General features: G+C 39.9%; 1 protein-coding gene across 3 annotated transcripts in view; it reads right to left on the bottom strand.

Moving 5' to 3' along the window:
• NME7 (NME/NM23 family member 7) overlaps positions 1–25,308 on the bottom strand; it is a 261,270-nt gene that overhangs the window by 1,217 nt on the left and 234,745 nt on the right. The window lies entirely within an intron of this gene.

The raw sequence follows: 25,308 nt of genomic DNA, 5'->3' as shown, positions 1-25,308 counted from the left end.
CCGGCCTGCAGGCTGTCCCGAGATCCTTTGCTGTGAGACTGGGATTCATCCCTGGTAATGCCTCCCCCCTCACGGAGACACGGACCCAGAGGCCCAGGGTCACGTATGTGACAGCAGAGCTAATTCAGACAGAGCAGTAGCAGTTTATATCCCACCTTACTGCCTCACATTTATAATCCTGCAGATCCGCTTGTCTTGTTCATTCTTGAAAAATATGACCACAGACTTTGCTATTTCTAGACCAGTAAATTGTGTGACAGCAAATGAATACCAGTGGAGCAACGATTACATTTAACAAAACCGCAAAGGGAACTGTGGAAAGTGGTACTACAGCTTAGCTGCAAAGGTTTCAGGTGCCCTCGTTAACATGTGAGGAAATATAGCAACACCTACTGAACCAGTAACATACCTAAAGAATGCTGGGTTTCTCTAGAATGTCTAGAAATAGAAGTTGTTCCTACAACGGAAGATAGTTTGTCTTGTTGAAACAACTCATTTTCCAAGATGTGTTATCAGTCTGAAAGGTGATGTTTATAGAGAAGCAGGGGGATGGCTTAGGGCTGGGGAAAGGAGTACACAAATAGGGATTGGAAGGTAGTTTGCACTTTTGAGGCTGTTCTAAGGTCACAACCTTATTCAACCTTATCCACTGCTCTCCTAGGTAATATTCTGAGCCACTGTGTGTGTGTGTGTGTGTGTACGCACGCTCCCTGCCTATCATGTCAAGGTTCCCTCCCAATCTTGCATCCCAGTAACCTTTCCACGCTACACCAGTCCAGTCCCCACCCCTGAGCTGTACAGTTATGCCACCACTGGGAGACTGGAATGGAATTTGTGCTCTTTGACTCAGTAGATGTTTGTTGACTGCCTCATCGGTGCCAAGCACTCTTCTAACAGCTGGGGAGAGCTCCATGAGCGAACATAACGCACAGACCTGTCTTTTCTCCTCCGCAGCTGCCTTCTAGTATTAAATACTGCATGTATTTGGAACTCCTGCTTCTACACGTGTGTCAGTTCTGTCTCTCCGTGTGTTATCGGTTTATTCCATTTTTTCTTAGATGACACAGTTTTGGGTGTAGGGACGGTGCCATCCACTGCCTCTGTGATGTTCTCAACACATCCTACAGAGAGGTTTTCCCAAGAGTCCAAAGACTTAATTCCTCACACTAAATACAAAGGAATGAGTTTTTCAAAGGCAGGCTGAGTACCACTTGGAATCAAAAGCATTAGAACAATCACTGAACAGAGGAAAAAGGATTCTCCAATTGTTGATTTCTCAAAGAAATCCGTCAAAGTCCCTGAAGGCAGATTTTGGTGTGGTGCTAGCATGCCTTTAGCCCAGGTTAATCTGCCTTTCACTTATTCAAGTATAACAGCGAATGGATTTCAAGCAAAATAGTAAACTTTCAGGTGGTACTCAGATATGGTAAAACTCGAGAAAGTGAAAAAGAGCCAACAAGAATTTAGGGACATTTGGCCAAAAGTACAGCATTAACAGAGGCCAAGTTTTCCCAGTTCTGCACCTCTTTGGGCAAAAATCTAATTTGAACTCTATTTTAGAACAACAGCATGCCCTGCCTGCTCAAACTTCACTTATTACCAGAGGGAACAGCTCCAACTCCAAATGAAAAGCATTATCAGTAATCAGAGACGAAAACCCAGTCCTCAGAATCTTTCAAAGGCCAACGATTGCTCCAACTCCTGGCTTCTTAAAGGATCAGTGCCACTTGTATATCAGTGTATGTCTGGCCCATGAAGAACTGAGTGAGGTTACTGTGAAACTTCAGGACCTTATGAATACGGAGGGAAACTATCCAAGGAGCATTTGAGAGTAGTTTTAATGGAGTAAAGTGATCTGGGTTTCAGATTCAACGGGGAAAATACACCTCTCGCTTTTCTTCCTTAAGAGGGAGGCAGCATTAACCTGGCATGTTATCGCCCATCCCCTGGGCTTGGCGCTGGGGAAGCCATTAGGAAAGAGTCTTACTCTTCCAGCTGCTGACGGCAATTAGCCCTCCTACCCTCCCACCCAATGTAAAATGAAGGGGGTTAGACCAAGGCAGAAACCTTGGCTCATGAGCCACTCTGCATTTTGTATTTTTCTCTCAGAGACTGTCAGCATCATTCCGTTCTGAGAAATTAAGTATTTCATTAAAAGGTAGTGACTTTTAATGACTACAGCATCCAGCTATTTGATTTAGCCACGAATGAATTCCACACCTTAAGAAAAGGTGCATATTGTAATGAAACTGCGACATCGTATCTCCAGCTGACTTCACCACAAAGCCTTTAAGGTGCTGGATTTTCATAAAATCAGGACTCCACTAAGCAGTCTGTAAAGGGCTGCCTTTTCCAAGGAAATGCATACCTTCCTCTAGCGTTAGCCCTTTCTAGACCAGGAAGGAGTTGGCACAGGGTGACTGGAAACCCATCTATGTAGCTGGCCACAGTGCCTGACAGTGTCACCGGGTCGGTCCTTTGGTTTAAGTGCTTTGGAATCTAATATTTCATTCCTGTGAAGGGTTGTCCTTTAGTGCCCATAACTTCTCACAGGGATTTGTGGTTATTAAGTTAGGAAGTAATGGAGACACATGGAGCAGTCCTGCAGGAATGGGAAGAGGAGTCACTCCTTTGATAGGGAGCAAGGGTCCTAAAATGACCGGTGGGTGAGGATCAGGCCTTGGGGCAGGTTCTGGTGATACTTCACTGGAGCCTCTGGGCAGCAAGGGAATTGATTTAAGGCTAACAGGCACGTCAGGGTTCTACCGAAGAAAAGGGAACATGACCTCAGAAGTCCATACCTACAAAACCTTTGCCTAGAGCTGGCCTCTTCTTTCATTCACAAATTTCCCCAGAGCCACTTCCCCTATGCCTAGCGCTGACTGTGGCACTGACCGGGACCTCAGGGGAGGGGGGTTCGAGTAGGGGGCATCCACAAAGACAAGGTCCCTGTCCGGTAATTTTGGTCTTTACCTTTCCAAATATTTTAAAAGGTCTCCCCTATTCTCTTTATCTGTACATGATTTCCTTTCCCTCCTTCTGCCAATCATCCCTGTCACTATCCATCTAGGATATTCCAGGAATGCGTGAGCCCTGGTCCTCAGAAATCTCATATCCTGGAAGAGGAAACCCACGCACTCAGATCAAATCGCTATCATGGGCTAAGGTGCAAGTGGAAATAATAAGCTGCCAGTGGGACACAGAATATTTCCTGCAGGGATTCACATTCACCTTGAGTTTTGAGGATGAGCTGCATCTGACGTAGATGAACACCGAACTCTGGCTGAATATAGGACTGCTGTGCCAATGGGTCAGGCTGCTTCCCTAACCTGAAGGTTGGCACTTTATCTCTCCCATTAGATTTAAGTAAGGACAACAGCTCACGCTCATCTATTCCTTCACAATGTACAGTCTATATAACCTCTTACAACAGCTCTGTGAAGTCATTCCCCTCACCTGCTTGCAGAGCAGGACCCTGACGCCCACGCTCCACGACTTCCCCGGGCAGTAAGTCAGGGCTCTTGCTAAGTCAGCAGGACTGGAATTTGAACCTGTAGCTGCAACTCTTGCTCTTAATCTCCTATGGATTGCATTCTGCATTTGCCCAGAACTGTCTCTACATTATCGACAATGAAATGCAAATAAATGTAAATTTTCCTATCATGGCTTCAAGTGTAGACTCAGCAAAAGCTTCCAGGGAACCTCTCATTTTTGCTCTGAGTATAGTGTGTAGCAAAAGCAGGTCTCAAGGCTAGTGATTCTAGTCTCGCCCAGCACTAGACTACCCCCCATCCCCGCCCCGCCATGGAACTTCTAGAACATGGAGCTAGTGTGAAACCTCTTTGCACACTTGTTACCTCTGGCGTTGTATCAGGGTCCCTAGAGGAGCTCCTGTTACAGCTGCTTAGGCCCTTCCACAGACAACTGAGTCAGGCACTTTGGAGGCAGAGTGCAGCCACCTATTTTCCAATGGTTCTTAAGGTTGGCTGGGCATCAAAAATACCTGTGAAGTTATTTTTTTTTTTTTAAGTACGAGTATAGATGTGTTTGAACATTTACAGAATTCATCTCTCCCACTGTCATGGAGTTTAGGCACCAAATCAGAACACTTGCACCTAGGCCACCCTACTAGATAGGTTTTCAGACAAAATCTAGTCAATCTGAATCTGACCGACGTACAAGTTCGCTAGTGCTCCAATAGTATGATATTGATTTTTAAATATTCCAGCCAATTTGGTAGAAAAGCAACTCTCAACTCATTTGGGCCCCTTCTTGCTGGGATGGTTTTATGGGCCACATAAAACCATCCTGGGCCACATGCTGGAAGGGCCCTGCCTGGTTTCTTGTTCTTTCCACTGCCTCCCTCTTGAGATTCTTAATAGTTTTTGAGCAAGGGGCCACTCCATTCTGAACCAGTTCTGTTTATAGCCATGGGCCTCTATGCTAGGGCTACTTTTGCATGGTTTTTCTATTGGCTGGGTGAGACTGTGTTAGAAAGGGCTGCTTTTTAAAAAAAAATTTTTTTTTAATTTATTTATGATAGTCACGGGGGGGGGGCGGGGCAGAGACACAGGCAGAGGGAGAAGCAGGCTCCATGCACCGGGAGCCCGACGTGGGACTCGATCCCGGGTCCCCAGGATCGCGCCCTGGGCCAAAGGCAGGCACTAAACCGCTACGCCACCCAGGGATCCCAGGGCTACTTTTTATTTTATTTTTATTTTATTTTTATTTTTTTGAAGTTCATTCAAATTAATTAATTAATTAATTAATTTATTTATTTATTTATTTACTTATTTATTTTAATAAATTAATTTTTATTGGTGTTCAATTTACCAACATACAGAATAACACCCAGTGCTCATCCCGTCAAGTATCCCCCTCAGTGCCGTCACCCATCCAGGGCTACTTTTTAAAACCAGCAATCAACAGATCTCTGGTCAGAGCCGGTGGGTAGGGGAAGGTGCAGGGGAGGCAGGCCATGGAAGATGAGAGCTCGAAGGCTCACCTGGACAGGAAGAGAGGCCAGGACTGCAGGCTGAAATGTTGGGGCAAGGGTGAAGAGCAATAGGCAATGGAGAAGCCACACTCACTGAACCTGGGCTGGGCTTCCTTTCTCTTTCCCTTCCAATCACCCCTGTTTTCTGCTCCCCAGATAGAGCCCAGGGAAGTGGGCCATTGTGAGGACAGAGGTGGTAGCTAAAGGAAGAGCTCAGAGAAAAGATCCAGCCTCTACAGAAAGGAGACAAGCTGTCTACCTTTGCCTCTTATGGCAGCCACAGAGCCCAGGAAATATTTGGGCTCAGATGGACCATTCAACTCGATTTCTAGGCTACGAAAAATAACACAGAACTAACTTATCCATAAGGGTCTCTCCTTCCTTGTATCTTTACCTTCTCCAATGGTTCAGAGGCCATATTTGAAATATGTGAAGACAAAATGAAATTTTCACATTAAAATGACCACATATTTCAGGAATTTTGTAAACCCAGTGTGCTCAGAGTTCTCTTTTAAAGCCCTCTTGAGGGCAGCCCAGGTGGCTCAGCAGTTTAGCGCTGCCTTCAGCCCAGGGCATGATCCTGGAGACCCGGGATCGAGTCCTGTGTCAGGCTCCCTGCATAGAGCCTGCTTCTCCTTCTGCCTGTCTCTCTCTCTGTGTCTCTCATGAATAAATAAAATCTTAAAAAAAATAATAAAGCACTCTTGATTTTTATATTGCCTGCCATCCAGTAATGAGAACAATGCTCTTTTTAAAGATGAAAGGTAATTCTTCCTCAACCCAGAATAGAGTGGCACTGACCTTTCCCTTTCCTGGAAATATATATCTTTTTTCCTAATATAACTAAAGATGTAAGAGCCTTTTCTAGAAGTTCGTTCTAATACTGGGTTTCATGGCTCATTATCTGGCCTCTTCTGCCTTGAAGGTAGTTTTGGTTGTGGCTGGTTCCTCCCCAGCCCCTCAAAAACTCTAAAAATAGGAGTAGATGTTTGTCCCTCCTGTCCCCTTTTCCTCCCTACTGCCAAGAATTAAAAAAGGACACTTCTGAGAGCTACCATAAGTCAGTGTGAGCTATGGATAGCTGTTCAATATTTACATTGTAAGTTGCACTTTTTCTTTAAAAATGGAGTCCTTGGGACCTGTGCTTTGATGGATTAACACATGTACTCCTTACAACTAACTTCACAAAGTAGAAGTTACTAGTCCCCTTTTCCAGTTGAAGAGCTGGAGTGTCAGCATTTAGAGAACTCTTTGCCTGAGGGCACATGACTGTCTGGTGCCTCCGGCTCTGCCTAGGCTGGTTGTGGAGCCTGTGAATCGGACTGCTGACCTTGCCGGTTCCTGGCTGGATGACCTTGAGGAAGCCACATCACTTTTCTGCTCCTCAGATTCCAGATCTATCATATAATGATACTTGTTACATGGGGTTGTTTTGCAAATTAAAGTAAGGAAAGCATTACAGTGCTACCATGTAGTAAATACTCCATAACAAATACCATTATTACTGTCTCTCCTATATGCCCACAATGCTGTGGTCCATCCTGCTGTATGTCGATGTAACCTTGGGTTTCTGAGCAACTTCACCATACTGTGAGAGCCAGAACTCCTCAGGCCACACATCCCTACTGGAGGAGAGCTGACATAATTAATCAGGTCATGAATAACAAAGGCATTTGCAAAAAAAACAGTAAAGATGCATGAGGACCAAATGTAACATGTAGTCCTTAATTGGATCCAGACCAGAAACATTTTTTTCCTTTGCTGCCCAAGACATTTATGGGTGGAACTGGTGATATTTTAATGTCTGTACATAGATAGTAGTGCTGTCTTAATTTCCTGGTTTCTAATCATTGTTCTGTGGTGATGGAATCTAGATTACTATTCTGTATCTGTAGGAGATAGACACTGAAGGACTGAGGAGTAAAAGGGAATTATGTATGTCTCCATCAAACATATATAGAATGATATTAGTAGGCTCACATGTGCACAAGGTGAGAGAGAGAAAAGGGAATGATTGGTACATTGTGACATAGAAAAACACTAACATTTGGGGAATGTGGGGGAAATGCTGAGAGTGCTGAATCTGGACTCAGTGAACGAACCGAGTTTGATTCTAGTCACCATGTCCTGGTGGCAAGTATGTTAAACTCTCCAAGCTGGTTTCTTTTTTTTTTTTTTAATTTATTTATTTTTTTTTATTTATGACAGTCACAGAGAGAGAGAGAGAGAGGCAGAGACACAGGCAGAGGGAGAAGCAGGCTCCATGCACCGGGAGCCTGACGTGGGATTCGATCCCGGGTCTCCAGGATCGTGCCCCGGGCCAAAGACAGGCGCCAAACCACTGCGCCACCCAGGGATCCCTCCAAGCTGGTTTCTTAATCTAAAAATTGGAGATAACAAAACCTACATCACTGGGACAAATGTGTATGTATGTTTATGGGTGGATTAATAAAATCGCAGCACATTGTACAAATCATAAATTTTCATGAAGCATCTCAGGCTGGGTTCTGCTGGAAGTCAGGGTGAAGCTAAAAGGTGGGCCATCTCAGCTGGAATATCAGGCAAGCAGGACTGAACACTCAGATGAACTTGACCCTTCACGGTAGACATTCATTTTTGCCAATTCCCCACGGAAGCAAGGAGGTTTTTGACAGAGAACATACCCTATTCTTAATTTTTTTTTAAAAGCCTTCAAATAAGAAATGTAAATATGATGATGCATTCTTGAGATCAGTGACTTTCAATCTGCCTGTACATCAGAATCACCCTTTGGAGCTTTAAAAATAAATACGTGCTTAGACCCTATCTTATAAGAGTCTGATTCATTTGGTCTTGGGAAGATCCTGAACATTCACATCTTCAAATCACTCCACTTCTGAAGAAACACTTCTGATGTTCAGTAGGGTTGCAAACCACTGCCCTCGACAGAGTTAGTGAAAACCAGTGCCCTAGAAATCAGGGCTGGAACCAAACTCATCTGATGTTATCTAAGTGATCTGAAGGAAAGAATGAAACCTCCCAGTTACCTTGGCTTTTGCTGGTATTTGCAGTCACTGGAGGCCCTTGACATGAATGGTGTGCCATGGAGATGGATAACTGACCTCGCACAATGAAATGAAGAATGTGTGTAAAATGGAGGCAGTGTTGGGTGTTCACAGGAAAGAAATTGGGCTTGGCTCATGGAATGAGTTCTACAGAAAATACACGGTGACTTAGGAAAGGGACTGTCAAGTGTGTTCTGTGGGTTCCCTAAGGACTTTGGTCTATGGGGCAATTGCTGCCTGGGATGTCATCACTGCTGACTGACCTCATAAAAGATCCTGGAAATGAAACCTAAGGAATCATGGTATCCTATTAAAAAACAAACAGGGCATTTGTTTCTAGGAGAATTCTTGTTGCTATACTTCACACATATTTCTGTCAGAAAAACTCCAAGATGAAAATAACAGAATTAGAAACTAGTGACTAAAATTATTTAGAAGATAGGATATTGCTTGTATAAAGACATATAAGAAAAGTAAAAACGGCTCTCAGATCCTATAAAAGCTGACAGAATGTATAATGGGAATTCATTAGATAATGAGGGGAATAGTAGGAATGGACTTTTTCACTTAAACCTGGAAAGAAGTTGAGAGAGCAAATGTGGAGGTAATTTAAGGTTTAAGGAAAAAATGATTTCCTTATACCCAAAGATTTGAAGGTTCAAAACATTTAGAATCATATTTTGATAATCTCTTGGAAGGGCATGCTGGAGATGTTGAAGAAGTATTCTTAAACTTTGATAGCAATGTTATAAAATGTAACTGCCATATTTTTCTATAAACATTCTTGACTGTTACTAGCAAAAAAGTATCGGGCTAAATACATTTGCACAAAATTTTAAGCTTCTTATTATGTAAAGAGTCTGTTGCATAGTCCCCAGGGAAAGTGAGTTGGGACAGCGGCCCTGAGTGTAGGCAGCCAGTGCTCCTAGTGGGGACACATGGAGCAGAAGGAGGAAGAGAGGAGTCACCAGCAAACTCTAGGAAGACAGGGAGGCTCTCAGCCTGTCCTGGGCTCCATCTACCACCACTGTCACGTGGCTTTCCTGAGTACTGACTGTTCTCCCATCATAATCTTGGTAGGCTCCCTATTTCCCATAGTATGACATCTAGTACTGGCTTGGCTTTCATAAAGCCCAAGAATACATTCACTAAAAGCAAGTTTCTGGCTGCAGTCACTCTTCCTTTCCTACCACTCAAAAGCAGAGAAGGGACTTGACCACTTGAAATAGCCTTTCTTTGATACCCATAACTCCTACAGGGCAAGGGATATCCCTCTTACTTCTTCCTACACCCCCAAGTTGTTCACATACAGCAGGCCATAAAAACTCACTAAGTGCCAACATCATGTGATTTGTTTCTCTTCTTTTTCACACCCTTCTCACCCACTCTATCCACTTGGTCATAGAACACCAAGAGGCTTCTCACATAATCTCCATCATTGTCCTTTGCCAATCGTGATGTAACAATTACAAATGCTGACATTCAGGAACAGAATGGAAAGGGCTCTGCTCCTTGGCTAGCCAAGACCATGGCTGATTTGCAGGGGACAATCTAGGGCAGTAAAGACCTGGAGATTTCAGGAGGTAAAAAGTGAATGGCTGCATTCCTATTAACAAGGGAAAGTGAACAGGGCTTCCAGAAAGAGGCAAATATGACAGATATGGTTTGGACAAATGCTTTTTCTATCAAAACTTAATCTTCACCTATTTTCAAATAAGAGTACCACTGGCCCATAAATACTACAAAAGTTTTTTGAATTTTTGGAATAACATAAAACAATGAGTTACCTAAAGCCTTATCAGTTTAAAGATTTCATTTAAAATAGTTTGGCTTTTAGTTTCTCTTTTTTTAAATTTTTATTTATTTATGATAGTCACAGAGAGAGAGAGAGGCAGAGATACAGGCAGAGGGAGAAGCAGGCTCCATGCACCGGAAGCCCGATGTGGGATTCGATCCCGGGTCTCCAGGATCACGCCCCGGGCCAAAGGCAGGCGCCAAACCGCTGCGCCACCCAGGGATCCCGGCTTTTAGTTTCTAGCCTTATTTTGAGTGGTGTAACTCTGCTGTGGCCCCATCAAAACTCAAGATCATTTAATTCACATTTCATATTCTCTTAAACTACTCAGAACAGAAGAGTAATATCAAAGGCTAAACCAGAGCTCAATCGATTAAAATATTGGTGCTTCTACTAACTGGCATACTCAATTGGTATGGTGGTATTCTCAAGATTCATGTAGACATATTCCAGAAGTGTGGATTCTGTCTTTGGCAACTTCACAGGAGAGAAAGATGGCATTGTTTCAAGGTAATAACCATGATAACAGACATGACAACACTGAAAATACTGTGATAGAGATTGATGCTTATTCTTTCCTTCCCCTTCATAAAGACAATTTTAATTTCACTGGGGAAGCAAAGTGCATAGCCTTCATTACACATGGGTGGAGGGGAGGTCTGTGACTAAGTTCAGACCAACGTATGTAAGCAAAGTTGTTGGGTAGGGCTTCCTGGAAAGCTCACTAGAGCAAGCACACTCAGCCTGAATGTCTTTTTGTCCTTTGCCCTTTAGTTCTTTCTTCCCAGAATGAGCCCCAGATACTGGAGCAAAGTAGCTACCATGGACCTAGGAAGCAATCACAGGGAAGGGCCAAGATTACTACAGGGATCTCAGGCCTGAGTTCTTGGGCTGCTAAACCAAAGCCAATCATGACCCACCTCCTCACTTCCTGTTTCTCCATAAGAAAACTTTAAATTCGTGCTATTATTTGACATTTCTGTTCCTGGCAACCAAATTCTTAACAGGTATAAACAACACTAGTAACCATGACGGTAATGGCCACAACAGCAGCACTGTTCTAAATGCTTTGCATACATCATCACATTTCATACTCATGATTCTCACTGAGTTGTGGTTGTTATCTGCACAGGACAGTCAGGACACTGAAGTGTAGGCCCCACAGCTAGCCAGGAAGCAGAATCACATGTGTCGTGCCTTCTCCCGCCATGCTAAGTGATGGAAGTCAGCAAGGCACTCAGCTGAGGTTCTGGGGTCATTTGTGCTGTTCTCCTTTATGCTAAACACACACTTCCAGTGTAGGCATCTCCAAGAAGGATTCCTAAAACATACAAACCTGATATTTAAAAAGAGAGAAGTCTGATCCAGTAATGACACAAAGAAAATCTTCCCTCTGTGAGGATTCAGAGCCACCTGTCCTATTCCCCATCACACACCTTACACTTCTTCAGCCAAAGCATCAGGGGGGAAGACTCATCTTCACTGATTTACTCAGTCCTTACCATTTTAGATGGAATCACTGCCTAGGGAGCTAATTAGTGGTGGCCTCCTTGGTGTTTTCTCAGTGCAGGCACTCCCTGCCTCCTCACCGCCTGGGACCTCTGACTCCCCTAACATGGGTGGAAATGATCTACCTTCACTAGGAGACACTTGGGTTGATTTTGAAAAAACAAAACAAAACAAATTACTCTGAAGCTGCCTGTGATTTTTTGGAGGCCCTTTCCAAGCATGGAATGACCTTTCTGATCAAAGCTGCCTTTTAAATCCATCATACATAATATAACACTAAATTTGAGGGAGATTTCAAAATGCTGGCTTTATAGTTAGGTCAACTGAAAAATAATTGGAATAGTTTAGAAAATCAGAATCACAGTAATTAAGAACTTAAAAAAGACTGAGAAAATTCTGTGCAATCCCCTCATTGATATCACTTCCTCCTTATTACTTGCTGTTTTGAACAACAGCAGAAAACACTAATGTTAACACTTGTTGCATAGAGCTCCAGTTTAGACCTGAGAAATCAGACATGCATATGACAAATCCAGTCAGAAGCCGGCAGCGCCGGTTATCTACTGAGTCTACTCTCCATTCCCCTCTGACCTACTCTCTAGCCGGCTACTGGCATTTTCTTACATTGTTCCAGACTCAGAAAACAACACATAAGCCTTCACAACCTGGGCCCAATCAACTATTGCAAGTTCTAGCATAACCCCTCAGTCCCTCCAGATTTAAAACTCTAGCAATTCAAATTTCAAGGCATTAACTGTTTCTGGGTCTTTAGACATTCAATTCCTTCTGCCCACAATGTTTTTCCTGGGTCCTCTTCCTCCTGTCCCCATGTTTGTACTCTGTGACCTTAGAATCTCTACTTTAGAACATCAACCAACCAACAGAAGAACTCCTGTGGAACTTAAAAAGCTGGTAGGTAGTCAGACTAATCATCTAAGTCAGGGATCTGAACTTAGTAGACAAAAGATTTACCTAAGGACATATATCATCAAAAAGGAAAGATCACTTCTACACCCAAGGCAGAAAGATAAAGTCCTGTCACTTGAGACTCTCGTTCTTTTGAAAAGTTTTAAAACATCTTATAGCATGAAAGGGAAAATGCTTTGCTATTTCGAGCTTCTTCTTTCACTCTTATAAATGACATCTGTGATGTCAACATTCAATGATAGCCATTCAGGATTTGGGTGTTTTTAATTCATGTGAGAATGCCCATTCCTCTGAGTAAAGGAGATATTAGAGTTATATTTAACATAAAATGCAAATATTGCATTGGAGTGGGTTCAGGATAAAAATGTCAATTATATGTAAAAATTAAATACCACCTTCTTGAATCACTTGCCTTGGCATCATGGAAAATTTTTCAGCCTTCTCCAACAAGAGTGTCAGATCTTGGGAACAGTAATTCATAAATGGCCTGATTCCACAATGAGTCAGAGTGACTAAAATACTCTAGATAAATGTTTCACTTATTTATATTGTTGGGTCAAAATTCCAGTTTATTTAATTATCTGTGTTGGTGACATTTTTGAAAGAGTTACATTTACTGCTTTGCACCCTTTCAGGATGTCCCTATGTTGTTGACACACACAACAGACTATATAGAGAGGGTTTATGGAGGGTACTGAATGGGGACCTCAAGTCCTTAAAACCTACTAAGGAAGCTTAATAAAATAGGCAGCCACAGTGATTATATTAAAATAGAGTTTTTCTCTTGAACAAATGGTCTCTGCACTAAGGCAAGATCTTACTGAATCTTTGACCCTGGGAATTCTAACATATTCTCTTGCAGTGAAAGGGGACATTATATTGAAACCTTAAATTACGGGAGATTATGAAAATGAAGCTTTTTTAAAAAATTTATTTATTTTTATGATAGTCACAGAGAGAGAGAGAGAGGCAGAGACACAGGCAGAGGGAGAAGCAGGCTCCATGCACCGGGAGCCCGATATGGGATTCGATCCCGGGTCTCCAGGATCACGCCCTGGGCCAAAGGCAGGCGCCAAACCGCTGCGCCACTCAGGGATCCCGAAAATGAAGCTTTTTAATTAACAAAACCAAGTCATAAAATCTCAGGCTTTAATGTAACCTCTTATACTTCCTTTTAAAATGCAAGTCCTTCAGGTCACATAGAAATGTAATCTCTGGTTTAAAATTTAGTGCTAGATATGAGCCAAAGGATTAAGGACTCTGAAGCTAAGATTAAATACATACTTTTTAAAATATGCACTTTTCCAAATTAGCCTGATGGCTCTTCCATTCATAAAATATTGGAAGAGGAGCTAGTGATCCATGTCATCTTATACTTTTGACTCAACTGGTGTTTCTCTTATTTGTGGGTTTATAGTAAGCAGCGGAGGGAATCTACTGAGGCTTTCAGTGGACACAGTAGGACTCTACCATGCTTCTACTTTGGAAAATACTCAATAGATAAAACATACTGATCTCTATTTGTGCAGTTACTCCGTATTATTTTTGCTTAGATTTATTGATTTCAATGTGAAGCGATGTTTTTAAGTTGGGGCAATGTGAATCTATTCTTTGAATATGTTAGGGGGGAAATGCCTCAGAGGGCAGCATGACAGTTCCTGCATGGCTAACATGTCTTCTACTTGAATGAGGAAAACTAATATATATTCATCTCAGTGCGATGTACAAAAAATCATAAAATCTCTAGCTATAAAATGCTTATCATTTGATTTGCTATCATTCACAAAGGACTAGTGAAAATCCCTATATGTTACTTTGAAATGAAAAAAAAATCTTTGCTTCATTTCTTTTTGACTTATAAATCTATTACCTATATCTGTCTTTTAAAAATTGGATCCATAAAAAAGGTTTAAAAAATAAAAATTGTATCCTTGTTTGACTGACAGTGGAAAGGTGTGGGCTAAAAATGAAAATTTCTTAACCTAAGGTTTCATTTTAAATATTATTGACCTGGAATTATAATGTTGGTATTGACACCCAGTGACATTTTGTGGTATAGCCATTAAGTAATGAAGCTAATTTCGATAATCTATTACCTGGTTCCCATTATTATGCCATTAAATACCTCTAGAGTTTTAGTACTGAGACATTCCAGGAACTTATTTGGATGTGGTATGTAGAGAAGTTTGGCTTATAAAGAAAATCTTTGTTTTCATTTAATTCCCAATCAGTAGATATGCTTCATTAGTCCAGCAATTGGCTCACAGAATTCTTGATGGTGCTTCTAAGATTAAATCACAACAGACAGAATTACTAGCGGAATAAAGGCAGTTACACTGAAAGTGGCCAGGTTATAGAGGGCTTGACTTACTATCAGGAAAATGTTAAACAAATCCAGTCTGTGAAAACTTTCACTTTTCTTGTTAAAAGTATATTCGTAATTTCTACTGTTTCCCATAGTTGTCAGCAACCAGACGGTGCTTTTCTTTTGATGAATGAGATACTGGTTGAGGAATGTTCCTTCCACAAAGGCTCCAAATTTCTCATAATCTTCTGCCATTTAGAGAGGCCAGTTTTGTACTTACCATGCCACTGAACAGAGAAAACTATCTGCCTTAAAAGACTTTGGAGCAGATTATATAAACCTGCATTGAGGTATGCTATATGAAACAAACATTCTCTTTGTGAAATCCCAAACCCTAAGCTCCAAACTAAAGGTTCTCTCTCTTCTAGTGCTTTCTTACTTAAACTCACCACACCTGTTCCCTATTACATGAGCCCTTTCACTCCAGCCCAAAGGGTATCCATGTTTCTTTCAATATGTACATTTCTTTTTCTGTGTTTTTATTCACAATACTCCTCCTGGGCAGCCTGGGTGGCTCAGGGGTTTAGTGCCACCTTTGGCCCAGGGCGTGGTCCTGGAGACCCAGGATCGAGTACCATGTTGGGCTTCCTGCATGGAGCCTGCTTCTCTCTCTGCCTGTGTCTCTGCCTCTCTCTCTGTCTCTCATGAATAAATAGACAAAATCTTAAAAAAAAAATACTCCTCCCTTGTAGAATGCTCACTTTTTCTTAATTTCTTTAATGTCTAGCCAAGATTCACCTCCATATAAGACTTGTCCTAAATATTGTAGCCTCTCAACTCCTTTTCTATCCTGATCTCCTTTTATATTTATACAGAAATATATGGGAAATATATTTTTAAATTGAGAACATGATATAACTAGTATTATAAAATACTGTTTCATGTATATGTGTGTGTCTCATATATTGTTGGACCCCTAGCTCAATTGTGTATTTGTGGGTTATAATAACAACAGAAGGAATTTCAGGATGTGAATATTCAGGCCTACATTTGTCAAGGAGGCTTAAACTGAACATGTTAATCTAAACTTCTACCTTAGGAAACCAGAAAAAGAAGAGCAAATTAAATCCTAACTAAATGGAAGAAAAATAATAAAAATTAGAGCAGAAATTAATTTAAAACAAGAAATCAATAGAAAAAAAATAAGCAAACCCAGAAGCCGGTTCTTCTTTGAAAAGATCAGTAAAATCAGTAAGCCTCTAGCCAGGCAAGGTAAGAAAAAGAGAACAAAAATTACTAATATCAGGAATGACAGAGGGAACATCACTGGAGATCCCATGTAAATTAAAAGCATAAGAGAAATATCATGAAAAACTCTATGCCCACAGATCTGACAACCTAGAGGGCATGGACCAATTCCTTAAAAGACAATCTTCCAAGACTCACATAAGAAAAAATAGGTGATCTAAATAGGCCTATATTAACAATTTTGAATCAATAATGAATAGCCTAAAACAGAAAGCATTAGGCTCAGATCTGAGAATTCTACTAAACACTGATGAATTTTACCAAACATTTGAGAAATTATACCAATTTTTTTTAGTCTTTTTCAGAAGATAAAAACAGAGGAAGTACTTCTCAATTCATCATTCTATCAAGCCACATTACTTTTATACCAAGACCAGAGAGAATGACAAGAAGCCTACATAGTAATATCTCTCGTGACCATAGATGCAAACATCCTCAACATATGAACAAAGAAATCCAACAATAAATAAAAAGATTGATAAAGAACAAATAGGTGGGATTTATTTCAGGTATGTAAAGCTGGTTCAACATCTGCAAATTATTTAATGAAATCTATTACATCAAAAGGCTAAAAAAATATGTTTATATCAATAGATACAAAAAAAAGCATTTAATAAAATCCCACACACATTCATGATAAAAAAAAAAACTCTCAGCAAACTAAGAACTAGAGGAGAACTTCTTCAACTTAGTAAAGAATATTTAGGGACCTTGATGGCTCAGTCAGTAGAGCATGCAGCTCTTGATCTCAGGGGTCATGAGTTTAAGCTCCACACTGGGTGTAGGGCTTACTTAAAAAAAAAAAAAAAAAAGCATATCCACCAAAGAACTCTACAGTAAATTAACATCATAGTTAATGGTAACAAATTCAAAGCATTTCCACTAAGATCAGGAAAAAGGCAAGAATATCTACTCTCACTACTGTTTTGCAACATCATACTGGAATTCCCAGCTAATGCAACAGACAAGAAAACGAAATAAAAGATATATGGATTAGGAAGGAAAAATAAAAATGGCTTTGTTTGCAAGTGACATAACCCTCTATGTAGAAAACCTGAAAGAATTGGACCGAAAAACTTCTGGAGCTAGTAAGATATTACAGCAAGGTTGCAGGTTATAGTTAAGCTACAAAAGTCACTACCCATCTTCACATACCAGCAATAAATAAGTTGAATTTGAAATTAAAAACACAGTACAAGTATACTATACCTAGAAATAGGTATAAATCTAACAAAATATGTTAAACATCTATTTTAGGTATCTATAAAACTCTGACAGAAGAAATCAAAGGGGAACTAATTCCTTGAAAGAAGGATATACAGAAGCTATGCACCAACTATAAAGCTACAGTAACCAAGACAGTGTGAGATTAATAAAGGAATAGACAGATCAATGGAACACAGCAGAGCCCAGAAACAGACACACATAAATATAGTCCACTGATCTTTGAAAAAGGAGCAAAGGAAACACAATGAAGCAGTTAGTCTTTTTAACTGGTGGTGTATATCATCAAAGAAGGTATGTTAGAGAAGGCATCTAAGCACGTGAAGAGGTGCACCACATCATATTTTTGTGGATATCAACAATCTCAAAACTGATTCTAAAGTTTATACTGAGAGGCAAAAGACCCAGAATAGCCAAGATGACATTGAAAGAGAAGAACAAAGTTGGAGAACTGACAGTATCTGACTTCAAGGTCTACTATGAAGCTACCGTAACCAAGACAGTGTGCATCGATGAAAGAATAGACAAACAGATAAATGGAACAAAACATGAGCCCAGACACAGGCCTACATAAATACAGCCAACTGTTCTTTGACAAGGAAGCAGAGGCAATACAATGGAGCAAAGACAGTCTTTTCAATAAATGATGCTGGAACTGGACATCCAAATGCAAAAAAAAAAAAAAAAAAAAAGAACCTTACATCCTTCACAAAAATTACCTCAAAATGGAGCGCAGACCTAAATGCAAAAACACATAACTTAAAAACCCTAGAAGATAATATAGGAGAAAACCTACATGACCTTGGGTGTGGTGATGACTTTTTAGATATACCACCAAAGGCACAATCCATGAAAGAAATAATTGTTAAGATGGACTTCTTTTGCAATGTGATGACATTGCCGAAAGAATGAGAAAACAGGGCACAGGCTGGGAGAAAATATTTGCGAAAGATACATGACAAAGTACTGTTATCCAAAATATACAAAGAACTTCTAAAACTCAATGATAACAACCCAGTTAAAAAGATAGACCACATCTTCTTTATCCATTCATCTTTCAGTGGACACCGAGGCTCCTTCCACAGTTTGGCTATTGTGGACATTGCTGCCATAAACATTGGGGTGCAGATGTCTTGCTTTTTCATTGCATCTGTATCTTTGAGGTAAATCCCCAGTAGTGCAATTGCTGGGTCGTAGGGTAGCTCTATTTTTAACTCTTTGAGGAACCTCCACACTGTTTTCCAGAGTGGCTGTGGTGTGTGTGTGTGTGTGTGTGTGTGTGTGTGTGTATACAGGTTACACACACAATGGAATATTACCCAGCCATTAGAAATGATGAATACTCATCATTTGCTTTGATGTGGATGGAACTGGAGGGTATTATGCTGAGTGAAGTAAGTCAGCCAGAGAAGGACAAACCTTATATGGTCTCATTCATTCGGGGAATATAAAAACTAGTGAAAGGGATTATAGGGGAAAGGAGAGAAAAAGAGTGGGAAATATCAGTGAGGGTGACAGAACATGAGAGACTCCTAACTCTGGGAAATGAATAAGGGGTAATGGAAGGGGAGTTGGGTGGGGGTTGGGGTAACTGGGTGACGGGCACTGAGGGGGGGCACTCATCCGGGCATGGGATGAGCACTGGGTGTTATACTATATGTTGGCAAATGAAACTCCAATAAAAAAAATACACAAAAAAATAGGCCAAAGACCTTAGATGCCTCATCAAAGAAGATACACAGATGGCAAAAAAGCATATGAAAAGATGTCTTATGTCATGTGTCATCAGGGAAGTGCAAATTAAACCAATAGTTAGATGCTACTACCTATTAGGAGGGTCAAAATCCAGAACACTGACAACACTAAATGCTGGTGAGGCTGTAGTGCATACACGCTCTCATTCAGTGCTCATGGGAATGCAAAATGATACAGCCACCTTAGAAGACAGTTGGACAGTGTCTTACCAAAGTAAACATACTCTTAACACATGATCCAGCAATCACACTCCTTTGTTTCTGAAGGAGTTGAAAAATTATGTCCTTATAAAAGCTGGTATGTAGATATTTGTAGCATTTTACTCATTACTTGCCAAACTTTGAAGAAACCAAGATGACCTTGACTAGATAAATGGATAAATATACTGTGCTACAACCAGATGATGGAATATTATTCAGCACTAAAAAGAAGTGGTCTATCAAGCCATGAAAAGACATGAAGGAAACTTAAATGCATATTCCCTAAGTGAAAGACGCCAATCTGAAAAGGCTGTAGGATTCCAAACTTGTAACATTCTGGAAAAGGCAAAACTATGGAGACAGTAAAAAAAAAAAAAATATATATATATATATATATATATCAGTGGTTGTCAGAGGTTGTGGAGAAGGAGGGATGAATAGACAGAACCTAGCGAATTTTTAAGACAGTAAAACTGCTCTGCATGATATCATAATTGTGGCTACATGTCATTATGTTTGTCCAAACCCACAGAATGTACATCAAAGGTGAACTCCAATGTGAACTAGGTTCATTAACTGTAACAAAGGTACTACCTCTGATAAGGAATGTTGGTAATGGGGAGGCTATTCATGTGTAGGCGTGGAGGGTCCTAAGAAATCGATATACCTTCCACTCAATTTTGCTGTGAATCTAAAACCGCTCTAAGAAACAATTGAACAACAGCACCACCAACACAAAAAGCATAATGCCCATAATGCCAGATCATGAACTCATTATTTAGTACCATGTGACCTATTAAATTATATACAGTCCGATTTTGCCCGTTGTCATTTTATGTGTAATTGTTTCTTAGACTGCTTAGACTGTTAGCTCCATGAAGTCAGAAACTGAACCTTCTTTCCCCAGGGACAGATCTCAAGCTTTTGGCAAAGAATTTTAGGTCCTTAAAAAAAAATGTGATGCAAAGAAATAATACAATGAAGAAAGTTTTCTTTTAAATGTAGTTAAGTAGGTATCCAAGAAATATTTTTAAAATAAATACATGAATAAAAGATGTTTTCAATTTTGTTGACCCTAAAGATACAAATTTCAGTTTCTCATACTGACTCTGAAGATAAGCATCCTTCTTTTTTATATTTGATTGGTTGGAAACCAAAAAGAGAAAGAAAGAAAAGTTGTTTAAGAGGGAAATTTATGCCACCAACTACATGCAAGGGAAAAGCACATTACATGCCGTCTGCTTGACCTTTTAAAGACAAGTCAAACGCCTCAACTAATTACTCTCCTAGGTATGTTCAGTCCATTGCAAAAGTGCTGATATATTCTTATGAGACACTTTGATTAGATCTCGCATACTGTGAGCAAAATTAGAGTACAATCTAAGAACTGTTAGGTGAAAAAGGGCATTTGGAAAACAGGTGTTGTTGAGTCAAAAAAAAAAAAACAAAACCCAGGGAACTCTTTAATTGACCTACTATTCTATGGTTTTATTTTCATTCTAAAATGGTAATAGGAAAAAATACACAGACATTATGTTATTGGGGTTTCTGGGTGCCAAAGCCATGTCAGAATACAAGGAAATGAGTGGGAAAAAGATAAGTGAGAGGAAAAAAAATGAAATTAATGGTGGTGAGAGCATGGCACTATTGATACAAATTATTTAATAATTTAGGTTATTTTAGAAAATAATTTCAAAATGATTGAAACATTTACAGTTTATTATAGAAAAGAAGATTTAGTCTGTGTCTAGACACCTAGTAAAATCAGCTAGCTGTTGGTACCCGTGGGTAGCTCAGCAGTTGAGTGTTTGCCTTTGGCTCAGGTCGTGACTCCATGGTCCTGGGATTGAGTCTCAGCATTGGGCTCTCTGCAGGGAGCCTATTTTTCCCTCTGTCTATGTCTCTGCCTCTCCCTCTGTGTCTCTCATGCGTAAATTAAAAAAAAAAAAAAAAGATCAGCTAGCTGTTTACATTTGAATTCTGCAAGTCCTACCATATCCTATCCTATTATTTTAAGTGGGTTATTGTGTTAACTGAATTGACAATACCCAGAAATTTGTTTCATTATTTACTACCATCTTCATGGGAAGAAAAAGGATCTTATAAATAACATCACAGATCTTCACAATATGGATGAAGATCTATATTTAAATGCATCCTTAGTACATACCCTAGGAATAGAAACAAATCAACTTTAAGGTTAATAGAAGTTTACATAGTAAATTATGTGATACGTGAATCGAATATATGTACATGATACCTGCACCATGTATACAGGTACCCCTGCTATTAATACACCAACAGTAGCAAAACCAATAATACCTATCATTTACCGGGTGTTTGTTGTATGCCATACCATGGGCTATATACTTGTGGCTGATACTAGACTGGGTCTCTAAAGTTCCATTTCATCCTCCTGCTTGGCAGCTGGAAAGGTACAAAATACATTTCCCAAACTCCTTTGCAGCTAAGGCTCTTTTACAAACTGGGCTCCACCAATTTAGCTGTGTTTACATGGAATTAGGAGAGGCAAGACAAAGGCCATCCTCATATTGGTGCAAATGCTGGTAGACAGGCAGAGAGGGATGTGGGTGCAGTGTCTGGACTCAGTCTGCCGGTGTCTTGTTATCAGGGTCATGGCTGTGAGAGGCAGTCATGTCAGCAGCTATAGCTGAGGTGGTACCAGGAGTAGCTGCCTGACATCTGGATCACAATTATGGTAATGTGGTATAAAGGCACTGGCCTTGTGGCATCCTCTTCCTCCATCCCTCACTGATTTTCCCTGTATTTAACCTCTTTCTTCTTAAAACATCTACAGTGGTTTCTGTTTTCTATACTGAACTTTAATGATACGGTTCTTCATATATATCATCTCATTTAATGCCTCCTGTGAAATGTCACTATTTCTATTCTGCAAGCAGAGAAAATAAGTCTGAAAAAGGTAATTTTTCCTAAGTTACAAGGTTGGTAGGTGAAGAATTTGGGGATTTGAACTCTGATCACTAGACTCCAAAGCCTGTGCTCAGAACTATGGTATTTCCTATGGGCCTGCCTCATACTTAATATTTTAATTAAGGCTAAGGGAAGCCAATTTGGCATGGTAAGGTTCATATTCAACTTTCAACTTTTATTTACCTTTGAACTCAAGTTCAAGTCAAGTGGAAGTTATTGAGAGCTCAGCTAATTTCTCTTTCCACTCATCACTTCTGTATGCTTACAGACTTTGAACTGACTTAAGAAACAGAAATGCTGGACTTGCAATATTTTCAGCTTAGAACAAAACAAGAAGTCTTGTTCTCCTGGGAAGTCACTTCTCAGAAGTCTTCAAGCTTCAAGTTTTAGTAAAAAGATATTTAAAATTTTAGAGCAATACATTTCTACTGGTCATTGAAAAAGGATAAAATGACTTCTGGTCATCAGTAAAGGAAAAGGAAAAGCACCTGCAATTCTGGTAATTATAAAAACCCACCATCTGACTCCTGAGGAGATAAAGATAGTTAGTATGGCATAATTAGAAACCCTAACATTATTGGTTAGGAGACCAACGATCTGAAGACAAAGCCATGCAATCTTAGATGGGCTGCCTTCCTAACTGGCAAAAACAAGGGGCTTAGATATGAATCTGATTTCCTCAAAATGAAGAGCCATGAAATGTTAGGGCAGAAAAAAGGGAGTTCAAGCAGAATATCTCAAGTGTTGTCATCTCATGGCACACACAGAAATGCAAGATATGTGTGGTGTGTCGAGGTCACTCAGGGAGCAGTTAGGACTGGAGGGACAGCCCCTGGATCTCAAAGGATCATTTCTTAGTACCTTGGTGGAAAGTCTAAGCTCAGAGAATGGTGAGCGCATCAGTTTGCACATGGAGAAACTAAAGCAGATTTATAACAACCCATCAACTAAAGTACATAGTATGGATAAGTGTAAAGTTGTTACACTTACATATCATTCTATATCTTTGCCAATTTGTCCTTCTTCAGTCAATTTCTTACACCGCAGCCAGAGAGATCTCTTAAAAAGGACAGACCTGATCATATCAGGGCCTGTTCCCCCTATCCGATGCCTCTCATCATTGTTCTTAGGACAAAGACCCATACTCTGAAAATGGCGCAACTTCCGTTTCTCCAGGGCCACTCTTGCTAGTCTCTCCACTGTATTTCATGTCAGAGCTTGGGAGTTTGGAGTCTCTTTTATCTTATTCCCCAGTTGATACTGATTTCTTCAGGTTTCAGTTCACATGTCATTTGTTCAAGAAAATCTTCCCTAATCCCTCTCTATGTCAGGTTTCCCTGTTATATCTCATCCTATCTTTTACTCCCGGAATTGATGAGTTTGAACTTGCTCATTTCTTTTTGTGATGATCTGATTAATGTCTGCTTTCCTCATTAGACTCTAAGCTCTGAAGAGGGACGGTATCTTTTTTGGTCACCACTGTCTCCTCAGTATTTACCACAGTGGCACTGGCCATTTATGAATAACTGGTATCAAGATCTGACACTCTTGTTGGAGAGGCTGGAAAAACTTCTGTGATTTCAAGGACAAATGATCTAAGGAGATTTGGGTTCAGTTAAACATTTGTTCAATGAATGAATTTATGGTTTTCTTTTGGCTATGTACAGGAATTTCTTGGCAACTATAATCTTTGGACTAACATAGTTCTGTATACCAAATTTCTTATGATGTGAAATGTGAATGTAGTAATGCTTTAATTCCTCTAATTAATGAGTAATATGGTCATTTACTTAAAATCTTTTGGTGCAAATATTCTGAACAATTTTTGGATCATGGAACACTTTGAATCTAATATAAGCTCTGAATGGTTTTTTTCTAAGAAAATGAATATATTCACAACATTTTACAAACAATCTCAGGCAATTAGTCCATGGACTAACTCTAAATAAATAAATTTCAAGCTCCTGAATATGGCATAAAACAATCAACTGACTTGATCCTTCGCTACCTTTCCAAGTTCATCTACCATTTTCTAATATTTTAAGCTCTAATAGATGAACCTCCATGTGGTTTCCCAGCTCACATACCATTTCCTCTTCATGAAATGTCATTTCTACCTTTTTAAAAAAACAATCTATCCTCCAATGCTCAGAGCAGAGCTCATATCTTCTAAGATCCTTACCTGACTCTGGTCCTGGGCAATGAGTACCTAATAGGGGCTCCCATGACACCTAGTGAAAATCAGCCTCCTTGCATTATTTCATGATGTGAAAATTATCTAGTCTTTCCTAGAGAATATTAAATTCTTTGAGTGTAAGGCTCACTTCTTAGATACCCCTATTCCTACTGTGTGGAACAGTGAATGGCAGGAACAGGCCTTTAATAAATGTAAGTTAACCTAAACTGCTAAAGGACCAAACTTAATGGTAAAAGAGCTAAGAGAATTCATAGATAATATCCTTCAAAGGGAAGACAGATTGGAATACCTGTAAATAAACTGAATATCTGCAATGTACAATCGTCAACAAAGGCTGTTAACACAAAAAACATATAGTTATTTTACCCTAAAAAAAAATCCATCCTAAGATATCAATGTCATTATGGGTATCTGTTACAGAAAATCATCATGTAGTCAATAGAACAATGGATTCTTTATTAAAATAGTTTGAAGGAAATAGTCAGAAAATGTGCCATTATGATGTCCTTATATAAAGGTTCAATACCCTGCTGTGTGCTATTGCTGTGCACTATTTTACAATTCTCATTGCATCAGGAATAGTAAGCAGCAGATTTAGTTCTCAGATGGTGACTGTACAGTAACCAAAAAGTTAATGTGTAACAAATGGAGAGAACTTTGCACGGAGAGTTCCGTACACTGATATTTCAAGCAAATAAATTATTTTTGCTGTTTCTAACCTGCAGTTGTCATTTACCCAGCAGATTAAGCTATTTGTAATTCTACAGTTAATGCCAACAGGGACCAGTAATTATCATTGGAAGGATTACCATTCATTACACAACAGACTATAAGCATGATGCATACTGGACTCTTAAAATGGTTGGGAATATTCCAATGAGATAGCCAATTTACATATTTCTGTTTTACAAACTCTGGAACTCTTCTCTCTTATGACAGATTTATTTGCTGTCATATGGCCAGTTATTGCAGCACAGTGTGGGTGGGGTGAGGGTAAGGTGGAGGCAAGGGACAGAAGCTTCCATGGAAGAACCATTTTTAACCCCTCCCCACCCCCTGTGGAGAATCGATATGCTGACATCCTCTCCCGGCCTCA

This window comes from Nyctereutes procyonoides, unplaced genomic scaffold, assembly GCF_905146905.1.
Source record: "Nyctereutes procyonoides isolate TBG_1078 unplaced genomic scaffold, NYPRO_anot_genome, whole genome shotgun sequence".
NCBI lineage: Eukaryota > Metazoa > Chordata > Mammalia > Carnivora > Canidae > Nyctereutes > Nyctereutes procyonoides.
The sequence above is the reverse complement of the archived record's forward strand: the minus strand, read 5'-3'. Positions and strand labels throughout refer to the sequence as shown.